The sequence below is a fragment of the Leuciscus leuciscus genome, assembly GCF_965113295.1.
Source record: "Leuciscus leuciscus genome assembly, chromosome: 6".
Taxonomy (NCBI): Eukaryota; Metazoa; Chordata; class Actinopteri; order Cypriniformes; family Leuciscidae; genus Leuciscus; species Leuciscus leuciscus.
In genome coordinates, this window is record NC_138730.1 from 25,755,594 (window position 1) to 25,768,230 (window position 12,637).

The 12,637-nt window shown below is 39.8% G+C and overlaps 1 protein-coding gene across 4 annotated transcripts in view; it reads left to right on the plus strand.

Moving 5' to 3' along the window:
• The first annotated feature begins 2,032 nt into the window (after window positions 1-2,032).
• The window catches only part of ppp2r3a (protein phosphatase 2, regulatory subunit B'', alpha), a 77,015-nt gene continuing 66,410 nt past the window's right edge, over window positions 2,033-12,637 (plus strand). For 3 of the 4 annotated variants that reach the window (XM_082171985.1, XM_082171984.1, XM_082171987.1), the window contains exon 1: window positions 2,033-2,225. The gene's annotated coding sequence lies outside the window, so the exon portion shown is untranslated. Of the gene's footprint in view, window positions 2,226-10,718; window positions 11,274-12,637 lie in introns of those variants that run through there. The other variant, XM_082171986.1, reaches the window with a different exon arrangement.

The window sequence follows — 12,637 nt, forward strand, 5'->3', positions numbered from 1 at the left end:
CATTTGTTTGAGAAGGGCACTTTTGATTAATTTTGAAAAAGGGCAGGGGCTCAAGCACCCAAAGCCCCCTGCAAAGGTCAAGTAATCAAAAGATTCCCACACAGTGTCAGTTCAGTTCAGTTCAGTTCAATTTTATTTATATAGCACATTAAAAACAACCATAATTGACCAAAGTGCTTCACAAAATCCAACAAAGAAACAAAACAAATTATTATACAGACAATATCACACAAAGTACAAACAAAATAACCAACAGGTCAAGATATCAAAGCTCAACTAGAATTGAAAGCCAAAGCATAATAATGCGTCTTAAGCAAGGACTTGAATATTTCAATAGTCTGAGCTTTCCTTACATAAATTGGTAGACTATTCCAGATATTAGGAGCAGCAGCCACTGCAAACACTCTGTCACCTTTGTTTTTTAGCCTAGATCTGCATCTGGGCACATCGAGGAGCATCTGGTCGGAAGACCTCAGTACTTTAACAGGTGTGTGGACATGTAGAAGCTCCGTCAAATATGAAGGCGACAACCCACTTAAGGTTTTAAAAACAGGTTTTGTCAAATTCCTTTTCAATTGTAACTTAATTGTAACATGCATTTTTAAATATATTGCCACATTTAAATATTGAATATTACAAGAAATTTACATATTGCATTGCTTCTTGCTCTTCAGCCATCTGTTTGAATTATTTTCAGAATGCAGAATTTAAGTGCACTGAGGAAATCTATTCAGAACAAGCAAGTAATCTCCCCTGTATTCTGCAAACGAGGTATGTTATAATACAGTGCATTATGTATTCAGATCATTTAACAATTATTTAATTTTATTACATTTGAAATCTGAAAAGTGTTTTATCAAACATGTATTAGCAATACTGATAAATTAGCATTTATGCCTATAATGAATTGACTAAAACTATTTCAAACTGACATTTACCTCCATCTCTGTCACTACAGTCAGACAGGAAATAGTACACTATTGACATAACCTATATACACTGAACAAAATTATAAACGCAACACTTTTGTTTTTGCCCCTATTTTTCATGAGCACTTCTCCTTTGCCGAGATAATTCATCCATCTGACAGGTGGCATATCAAGATGCTGATTAGACAGCATGATTATTGCACAGGTTGTGGCTTAGGCTGGCCACAATAAAAGGCCACTCTAAAATGTGCAGTTTTACTGCACTGCCCCATGTTGCAAGGATCTGTACACAATTCCTGGAAGCTGAAAACATCCCAGTTCTTGGATGGCCAGCATACTCACCGGACATCTCACCCATTGAGCATGTTAAGGATGCTCTGGATCGGCGTATACAACAGCGTGTTCCAGGTCCTGCCAATATCCAGCAACTTCGCACAGCCATTGAAGAGGAGTGGACCAACATTCCACAGGCAACAATCAACAATTTGATTGATTTTTTTTTCAGGGGGGTCCCCCCGGACCCCCCCCCAATACAATAAAACTGCACATTTTTATAGTTGCACATTATTGTTGCCTTTTATTGTGTCCAGCCTAAGGCACACCTGTGCAATAATCATACTGTCTAATCAGCATCTTGATATGCCATACCTGTGAGGTGGATGGATTATCTCGGCAAAGGAGAAGGGCTCACTAACACAGATTTAGACAGATTTGTGAACAATATTTGAGAGAAATAGGCCTTTTGTGTACATAGAAAAAGTCTTAGATCTTTGAGTTCAGCTCATGAAAAATGGGGGCAAAAACAAAAGTGTTGCGTTTATAATTTTGTTCAGTGTAGTATAACTATAGGCCTATGACTTTGACATGACTGATATATTTTCATAAATAGGCTATAGGCCTATAATGGTGTAAGCACACAAAAAAGAGGTCGTTTTTTTATTTATTCTGTCAGGTTCTTTCTTCAAAATATTATAATAATAGCTATCGTTCTATTTATCGTTCTGTCGGTGTAGTGTCCTATCTGCGTCCTAGGTAACCTGTTTTTGGTAAGCGTTTATAGAGTCACCGTTTATATATTCCCGCCCCAGTGTGTCTGTGAGGAACTGCCCTGTCCGCGCGCGCTGTAGCTCTGCTCATTCTGCACTGGCTGTTGTCAGCACGCAGAGTCTGAACGGCAAGGCGGAACGCTGTTACTCCACAAAACCGTGTGTTGACACGCTTGGTCATGAAACTATCTCTTTGGATATCGGACTGTCCTAAAATCCCAGATGACAAGCCTTAACCCGGAGCGAAACGGTAGGTGTTTGATGATATATCGAGTGCTTACCACTCCCGATACTTATCCTGTGCATTTAAGTAGAAGTTAGGCTACAGAATGCGTGGTTGTCAAATAAAATGTTTCCGTGACTTCAAGGGAAGGACTGAAGTTCAAATAGACTTTACTATCGAAGTTGGGCGTTGAGGAAAGTCACGGTAGGTTGTTTTTGAGATGATATCGCATAGTGTTTTGAGTTTCTTGTGTTGTGATCGTGTAGTGATTTTACCGCATCGGCTGTGTATCAAACTCACGCGCGCTGTAAACTGACTGCTGTACACGCCTGCTTTTGTTTGTATTCAACAGACACATTAAATTAGTTGTTTGCAGGTTCACTTTAGTCTTATGTAATGTCTGTCACTTTCACTTAACTAATGTGTTAATAATTTACCAGAAAGAGCGAATATTTCTCCTCCTTGTTGCATTTCTTAGAGTTAGAAGATGTAGAATTGTGAGCTGAATATGTTGCATTCCTTTCTTCCCCACGCTACACAAATTGAATACAATTGAATACAATTCATAGTTTGCTGTTGCTAGGTGGGTAAGCTTTTGTTATTGCTGTCAGACTGTTCAGACTTAAATGCTTAGTTTGTCTGAGGTGCTGTTTAACTCGTTCTTGAGCAGTAGGATCTGGCACAGTCCTTATGTCCTGTGCATCTTGGAAAGATCAGATCTCTGTCATGCTGTCTTTATAAATATCCCGGTGGGGTCTCTCTGCTGTGGGTGTAATTGGGCATCCCGCCTGCACTAAATGCATGCCTGTCCTGCTTGAGTGCAACCTTGAGCTATGCTCTGTTCTTTGTCACTAGCCTGATAACTTGACAGATACTGAGACGGCTGGGCAGTCTCAGGATCGTTTCCTCTCTAATTAGCCCAAAATAGCTCTGGATCACAGCTTGCATTAATCACTTCCTAAGTGGCGGAATTGATCGTCCTGGGTCAATCACAGCCTGTTGTCCTAACACAATATTTTTTCCTCACTCACAAGACTGAGTTATTCAGCGGCACAATATGCAGAAAATATGCTTCCTTACTGACATCTCGAGAGTGAAGTCATTTTGGCACCTGATTCGATTCCTCAGTCTCCACACATCCAGCCGCTCCGAGACTGCACGGGCCTGGTTGGCTGCCAATGAGCCACTGTGATGTGCATTGGTGAGGTTTTGGTCAGCTGTGGTTTGCTGCTCTTCCCATTGTACCCCATCCCGCCTCTGTTCGCTATTGACCGAAGCTCATTAAACTCCACATGAAGGCCACAGCTGAACCACTGACCCCTACAATGAGGCTTTTTTGGGCACCTCCTACAGTACATGTGTGTGGTCTTGCGTCTTGCACAGAGGTCTGTCCACAAGGCTGCTCGTATTTAGACAAATACAATGTGAAACGGTGTGTGTGTGTGTATGTATGTATGTATGTATGTATGTATGTGTGTGTATATATATAGGTTATAGATATGTTAGTCAGTAGTCTTTTGCAGTGCATGCATGCAGAATTGCACGCACTCACAAAGGCTTGAACATAGCAATTTTCAAGGCATGCAATTATGTTGCTTGCATAGTCAATCCACTTCCTCTCATTCTTGTTTTTAGTAAAGCAAAGCCTCGTAATTTTTAGAAACATTTACAGGGCCGTACAGTCTATTTCTACTCGCATGAATGCACTTTAAGAGCTCAAATTAGATAACATATTTAAGTAGAGGGAGGTCAGGACTGTTAGATCTATTAAGGTCGTTTTGTATGTCAACAGCTTTGGTCACAGTGTGCGTTGGAAGTAAACAGTCACTGAAGGAGAGCTCTACTATACACTTGCATGCTGTAGATGTAAATGGTTTTCCCATCATGTAGGACATGAAATGACAGCTGGACTTGAGTTACTTTCATGGAGGGCCACACCTGGAAGATCCTCAGGACGAGCAGACAGCACTGATCATCTCATGAACCCCTCAAACTTAACAGCTTTTTCCAGCAGCAGGGCCATAGTCTGTTTGCTCTTACCACATCAAGAGAGTATCAAAGAAACAACAGTGAACAAAATAATTGGACGGTGAATGCATGTCTGTTTTTGATGGTTGGTAGATGAACTTTGAAATTTTTGCTTCTCCAAACAATAGCAATATTTGGATGAGATAATATTTAGATGCATTGTTTGTTATTTTTCCAGCGTTAACAGGTGACATGTATTGCTCATTCATTATTTTATCCAAACGCTCTCTTAAACCACCACATACCCGCTCCATTCTGAGCATGACATCTATAATGACATGTTAGGATTACAACACAGCTTGTGTTTATAAACCAAAATGGCTTGGTAAGCAGCATGTTTGCGTCAGTGAAAGACACCGTGTCAGGTTTGTCCCTTCTGTGAGCTTCTCTCAGCATAAACCCCTCATTGAATGTGCGTTGTCTATGCTGATTAAAATGGATCACCTCTGGAAGGTTTATGCCGATACTGGCCACAATCTCAAGTACTGCATTAAGAAAACCCTCAGGCAAGTAGTCAAGTCTCTTTCAAGACTCTACATTTGCCCCCTTCACGTGTTTACTTCCATTCAGAGCGCAAGATTTTCCATGCCACAGCCATTAGACATATTATTCAGAAAACAAGTGTTCCTTCGGGGGACAGCTTCCCAAGAAGGCTCCTGATTCTGAATATAGTTCAATTTAGATGCAAAAAAAGCTCTAGCTGTGTGAGGCCCTGCTCCTTTTGCTGTTATTTCCATACAGCACAGACAAAACACTGCTGTCTGTGCCCTGAATAAAACTAGCGGCTCGAACTCGCTTCTATTGGAGATCTGAGCTATGCGGAATAAGATGTGACAGCTTTCTGGTGATGCCCGGTGGAATTGTGGGGTTATGATCAAAATCTTTCAGAAACCATAACAACAGATCTTAGAAAAGCTCTAACATTATTGCAGTTTCTGTTGAGATTTGGCAATTCGTAGGGTGGAATGTAGGTAGAATGTGGCAGATGGGGATTTGGGAAATGTATTCCCTGGTGTAAAAGGAGTATTTGGGAGGGTCAAGGTCCTTTTCCCACAGTTCTTTATAGACTTTTCACAGATGCATGTGGCGCCATGCAGAAGAGAGAAAAATGCTGGTTAAGTTTGTGTACTGGTTGGTCAGAGGGCAGAGTGTTTAGATTGGATTTTTTCCATCATTTCGGCCTCTGCAAGGGAGGCTGAAAGGCCTACTTGAGAAAATGCACAGTTCAGTGTGATCATCAATGAATCATGTATTACACACGTTGTGTGATACCAGTGATAGTAACCACAGAATACAAAAGTAAACACAACATTTCACAGTCCATATAGTGTTTTTTTGGGGGGGGCCTGCACTCTTGCAATGGTATTAGTCTCAAGCTGTGTTACAACAATATGATCTATTAATTATTTATGGCCATTTTTTATTTAGAATGTACTCACTTAAGATTTTTGGCACGTGAGGATTCCTCAGTTGCTTTTGCAGGATGTGGAAACTCCCGCTCATAACTCATTTCAGGCCTTATCTATTCAATCAGAAGTGGTTTGGAAAGTGTGAGTGCAGAGTTTCACTGTAGGCATTCAAATTGCAGGTGAGGGAAAAATCAGAAAACTGCTCTCTGCAACTTATCTTAAAACTCCGGCATTGCCATAGTAACTGCCTATCTGTTCTAACACAGTGAACATCTATAAGCGGAGAGCGGTTTTCCTGTGATTCAGATGATCCTTTTGAGGTAATTCAGGATGCTCATGAGGCGTGAAGAACCTGAAATGCAAAAGCACGTGCCTCAGGTTTAAATACAGCTAATGAGGAGGTGAGTCTGTCATACTGAGAGAAGGCTTTCATGAACTGTAATATATATAATCTGAGCTGGTGAATGATGGACATCTATTTGGTGCTGCAGAATTTTATGACTAATGACAGTCGGTCTAGATTACTAGCTTGATTACTGTTATGTACAAATCAGTACAAGGCTAAGCTCCTTTCTCTTGGGAACATTTTGGCTGGTTTAGTAAGTTGCTGACATATCTAATTATTTTAGCTCTGCCGCAAAACCAAGGCATAAGGAAGCACACCTGACGCTGAAGCTGTGCCAAAAGCAGGCCTCCTAAAATAACTTTTGAACAAATTTTAAGTCGACATTGCATGTATCTTTCATTAAGATTACTGAGGCACTGAGGCAAGCTGAGCAAAAAATAAATCTAAGGCTGTGTAAAGTAAATGGCATACTTTCATACGATATAGCAGGTGAAAAACAGAACAGTATGTGCACAGTATATAAACAGTAGGTAAAAAGTACCCGGACAACCTTCTATTTCTCACATTAAATTCAAAATAATTTTTTACGGATGTACTAGATATTATTCAGCGGCGTGATGAACATCGCATGTTGGGTTTGCCTACTCTGCCGTCACGTTTTTCGTGCCGTCTGGATGAAGATATACGGAGCAGAGACTGCGCAGCGAGTTGTGTTGACAGAGTTTAGCGATTTAAAGAAGAGAAAACTTCAGAATATGTCATTGAGTTCTTTTGTGAAGTTGTGTGAACAACACGTCCGTGTGTACGTCTGCGCACATGCGCACTTTGGTCAGAGTGGCAATAATGCGATTAAGGTGTTTACATGCCTGTTTATTGCGTTTAATCTTGAGACAAAACAATGGCACTGGCATTTTTTAAGATATGATAAGTTGTTTTCTGTTAAAACGGCACATAGTTTAATGCGAATATGGTTACTGTGATTATGAGCTTATCATTAGTTTGATCGAAGTATTGCATTTACATGATGTCCCAGAAATCCCAGTATAATCGCATTATGAGGGTGCATGTAAACATACTGATTGACAACATGATGAATATAGTATGTTCTTACATTCATACTACACACTTTAATACTATAACATACTTTTTTAATGCAAAGTAATTACTTATTAAAAAGAAGTACCTATTTAGAGAGTCTGCGATTTCGGTCGCAACCAAATGCTTTATCGAGCGCTCTTATTCAATCCCATAATGCACCGCAATAACAAGTGTACAACTGATGTACACTCAACGGCTAGCAGCTGCTGGGAAATACCCATGCCCTGAATGAATGAATTCAGGTTGGTAATTACCTTAGCAATATGTTAATATCAGACTCAATCCTTTTTCTGTGTCCAAGCCTCTACTCATTTCAATTAGGAAAACTTTATGCAGTTTATGAGTACTATTTATTCATATTACACATTTAAGCTAAGCTTTTAAAAACTCATGGTGTGTACACTACAGTCTCCGGACTCATGAAGTCCCGGATACCAATATTTTTTAACGATTTATAAAAGATGAATAATTGTCTGTCCTTTTGAGATTTCAGTATCGAGATAAAGGTTTGGAGGGTCATGATTTTTTGGTAGTATTACTGCACACCATGAGTGTGTATTAGCGCTCTTGTTGTTTGTTTCTGGCTTCTGATGGAGTGTTGGACCCTGAAACCCTGAAATTTGTCTCGAATACATACTTATGAGGTTCCATCTCTGAAAGGACATTGGTCGAAGGCAGCACACTAGATTTTAGAATGGACCTATCATGTATCTTTGCTCAGAAATCTCAACCACAATAGATGATTATGACATTTACATTTTACATTTACATTTATTCATTTAGCTGACGCTTTAATCCAAAGCGACTTACAATTGCTATATATGTCAGAGGTCGCACGCCTCTGGAGCAACTAGGGGTTAAGTGTCTTGCTCAGGGACACATTGGTGTCTCACAGTGGATTCGAACCCGGGTCTCTCACACCAAAGGCATGTGTCTTATCCATTGCGCCACCACCACCCCATGACATAATGGAATCAGGATTTGTCTTATCTCAGATTTACTCGATTGTCAATCAGACAGTGGAGATCACTGTTTTGTCAGTGTAGTTTCTGGGCTGAATTATCCCTCATGCTGCAATCAGGATGCACAGTGCGCTGGGTGGCCAGTTCCACAAGGCCATGCCACTAACCCTTGTTTGATGCAAATGACAAAATCCTCTGAAACTCCTTAGAAATTTGTATTCCTTTCAATGACTTTCACAGGAATCTAATCGTCAGCCTGGTTTAGTTCTAAAACAATACCAAACAAGGGCTTGTGGCGTGTTTACAGGGTTCCCAGCGACAGGTCTTTCTCTTAAACGCTACATTATGCACATTTCTGGAGCGGAGCCTATTGCCTGAGCTCCCTCACGCTCACAGCGGGATGTGTTTCCTCGGGGCAGCTCTGGTGTCATTGCAGGCCTGTAGCGTGTGGAATGCAGCGGGATGAGTAAATGTCCGTGTGCCGATCGGCCAATCATTGTCCGCCACTCTAACACTGCACTCTTGTGTGTGCTCCACTCAGCCATGGAGGCAAAGACATTCTTCCAGTGCCAGGAGCGCTGCCAAGAGTTCCACAGGAAAATTAGAAAGGAAGGAGGGCAAATGGAAAGAGAACAAGAACAAAGCTATTGTGTGGCTTTAGTTACATGCCTCTCTTATTGCTCTACTTGAATGGCAGAGAACCTTATAGTTTTTTATTCGTAAGGCTGTGTTAAATGTTTTATGGAAGGCGTTGCCTCTAACAGTGGGAATCATTCTCCTCTGGCACAATCTTGTTGTGGTTCGGATGCTAATTTGGGATTTTTGAACTTTACAATGACTTTGAGAACTGATAGAGTGCCATTTAAATGTTATTTTTCTTTTTATATTATGGAAAAACCTGCTTTGGGGTGAGTCCATGTAAACAGCAAGCATGTGGAATAGTAATAACAGAGGGTTGCAGCCCCATTTCCTTGTTTATTTTCTTTATGGTCGCAACCACAATAAAACACAATGACCAGTTGATACTGAGCTTTTTAGCACATGTGTGAGATTGCAGGGTTATTATAGTTAACTAAAACATTTTATTTACTTGAAATAAAAGAAATGTACTAAAACTGAAACTTATTTTATTTCACAGCTTATTTTATATTTGACTCATATTCATTTAGTCGACATACTAAATAACTAAAACTAAAATAAAAATTAAGAAAACCTATATCAGCATAAAAAAAAACAAAAAACATTGTTAGTAATACAACGGTACTAAAATATAAATAACGGGGAGATTGCTTTCTCATTCTGCAGAATATTATCTTTTGTATCACCTTGTTGACCACAATATTTCGGAAGCAAATCCTAGGATTTCTCAAATCATATGGGATTAAATTTTTTCTGTACATCCCCATAGTGTCATTGGCCCACCTGGAAAGAGGAGAAGACATGTGAAAGTGTTGTTGTTTAGAGCCTTCCAGCAGCTGTGGAATGGACAGGGGTCGTAACGGTCGCCCCTCCTCATCATGTCAGTGGGAAAGTGCTCTCCATGAATTCGTTTGCTCTTTCTCCACCCTTATGGCTCCATCGCTCTGTGGGGGGAAACAGAGATCATAAATCAGATTTGTCCCTAGGGGAAAGTGAGAGGACGGAAACCAGCATGAAAATGTTCATCACGTTCCATAAATGTGGGCCGTGTCGGCTGCTGATGTTGTTTATGAACGCTACCTCCCTCAGACACTGATGGGTCTGATAACATGGTGGCTTCTAGTCAGTTCAGTTGTGGTTTATTGATTGCTGAATAAGGATGGATGTTAGCTCTCAGACTAAGGCCATTCTGAGGTGGTCCGTGGGCGTTGAGATGGAGCTCAGGGTGGCTGTTATCTGTTCTGGCTTGCAGGCTGGTACACACAATTCCAGTGCATGTACAAGCAGTAATAACACCCCTGTGGACCATAGGAGAGCGACAGGTAAAATGAGAAAAATAATAAGTGCTTGTAGCCTTGCTCTGACATTCCAGGTCTCAGAAACTGGAATGTTATGGAAAAGTAATAAACCGGTTAAAAACACTACAAATGTCTTTGCAATTGGAATTGTGAATGCTAATTAGGCAGCTGCTGGATTTTTTTTATTTGTATATTTTGCTTATTTAGATTTACATTTAGTATGAAAGACTTCATGCTTAAGACCTCGTGGCTAATTTTTCAGATGAACATCTAGCTTTATATGGAAGAGGTTGTCAAATTTTTTGCCTAAAACAGCTATTTATAAAATTCATCAGGGATCAGCTATACCTAGAGGACTGCCGTCGAAATGCTGATTTGTTTCCTGTGAAAGTCAATGCTGTGTTTTCTTGAAACGTAAATGCTAAATACTACCTCATTACTGTGAGACGATTGAGCAGAAAGCTGATGTTTGTTTGTCTGCAGGCAATAAACTTTGTGCTTAGACTTCTTTTTTGGAAAGATCTTCATGATTGTTTCTTGGAAAACGCCCTGATTATGGGTGGGTTCCCGGGTAAGGAGGAACACAATGTAACATAGCGAAGGTTGCAACATGTCGACATGACTGTAATCTTAATGCTGGGCTGCTAATGAGGGGAAAGCACTATGCCAAACATGCCTGATTTCATATATATAAGGCTGTGTTTATATACCTTATGTCTTGCATTATCAAATCCTAAATGTGCAATATTCAAAAGACCTTTGGGCTACATGTGGCCAAACCTGATTAGTATTTAGCTGCTTGTGTTCTTATTTTCACCCTATTTATTCTGGTGCATTACTAAAACACAATGGCACACTTCCTTCAGGCTGCGTTTAAGTAGTTTCCATGGCTACAATTGCTCTTGCAGCTGGATGGGCAAAATGAGCAGAGAGCATGGACGTTAATGTTCTTCCAAACACCCCTCCTTCACTCTTTCTCCACTCGCTCCCTAAAGGTCTTGTTTTGGCACAGTAGGGAGGGATTTTTCGGGAGACTTATGTCGTAGTTAAGAGTAGAGGAAGTTTGAGTGCACAGATGTTGCACCCCATCACAGGTGTGGCCTAACTGGAGCAGAATGGAAGAGCTGATGTGAGGAGATGAATAGATAGAAACACATCTACGTGCATAGGGTGCAATTGGGAGCCAGGTAGAGATGTTGGGAGAAAATATCTAAGTTGGGAGATTCCCAGGTGGAGCTTTGGTCGGAAAGCCTTTGGTAAATCAAGCGCCTGTCGCATTCGTTTGACAAGGCAAGGTATGTATTCGCTCCACATTTCATCTTACACTAAAGAATCGTCATGAAACAACAGAGATATTATTTTAGGCTGAACATTTGAGAATGAGATTTGGATGTGAGGAGAGAAGAACAAAGTAATGGAGAGCCTGTATTCACTGGTTTCAATTTGTAATTAGTAAAAGGATAAAGAGAACCTTTAAATGTGTAAGACTGACCTTATTGTATCCTTTTAGTAGACAGTAGACACTAGACATTTTAAAATTAATTTTTTTTCATAATTTTCCTTTGTCGTTCTAAACCCTTTATTTTCTTATGTGAGACACAAAAGTGATATTTTGATCTATGTAGTTTGAAAAACTGTGATTCTGTGCTCTGAATCTCTGCTTTTTTAAAAGAAAAAAATCTGAGAATTGTTTTTAATTAAATTCTTAAATTAAATTAATAAAAAAATGAATTGTTCTGTTTGTAAACTACAAAAAAATAACCATTTTAAGTATGTTAATTCAAAAGATTGACGCCTCACATACAAATAGAAAACAGCCCAGGCCAGTAATCTCTCTAAAATGAAAAATCCTTATCCAGTAATCACAAACGACTTGAAATGTCATGGGAAAAAATCATTGAAACCTCTCGGGTATATGCATTGGTCAAAAAGAGCGGGACAAACACTTTGCAGTCAAACTCCAAAAACGACAAATTTGCAATATAAAAATAGTCTATATGAGTCATTCTGTCTTTGATGCTGCAAAACCCTATGGGCTTATTTCACTTCAGACATAAATATGCAGAGTTTGTTATTGATTCACAGTTTCACACCCAGTCTTTAAAATGAATGATACAGTCAGTCCTCATATGGTTCCTCCCTGGGTGGGTCACTAATGGCTGTAAATTGTAATTGTTTTGTAACCATTCTTTCAGGACGTTAAAGGAACTTTCCTGTAAGTGCTTGTTTTGAAGGGTGTAAAAAGGATTGGGACTCATGATCCTTTTTTTATTTTTATTATTGAACATGGCAGGTGAGTCTCTAAACGTTATGATGACTTGTGTGTGAGTCAAGCTTGACATGGGCAAAATAACCTCTGCATTTGCTTCAGCATTTGCTTTTCTTCCTTGTTATGACATGTTTTTACTGTTAGCTATTATATCACATGTATCTGCCAAACTAGGTCCTATCACACAGTGTTTAAAATGGGAAAGTATTTATATTTGCATCTTTACCTTGAGGTCAGGTCAGCACTGAGCTCATCTGAAGGTTTCCAAAAATACAGAGCTGAAATAGCCCTAACCTCTCTGAGGTTACAAGTTCAGTAGCTGCTCATATAGACCGTTTATCAGAAACGTTTAGTAAACATTTGGGTGAATCTTGTGAAAACTGTCAAAAA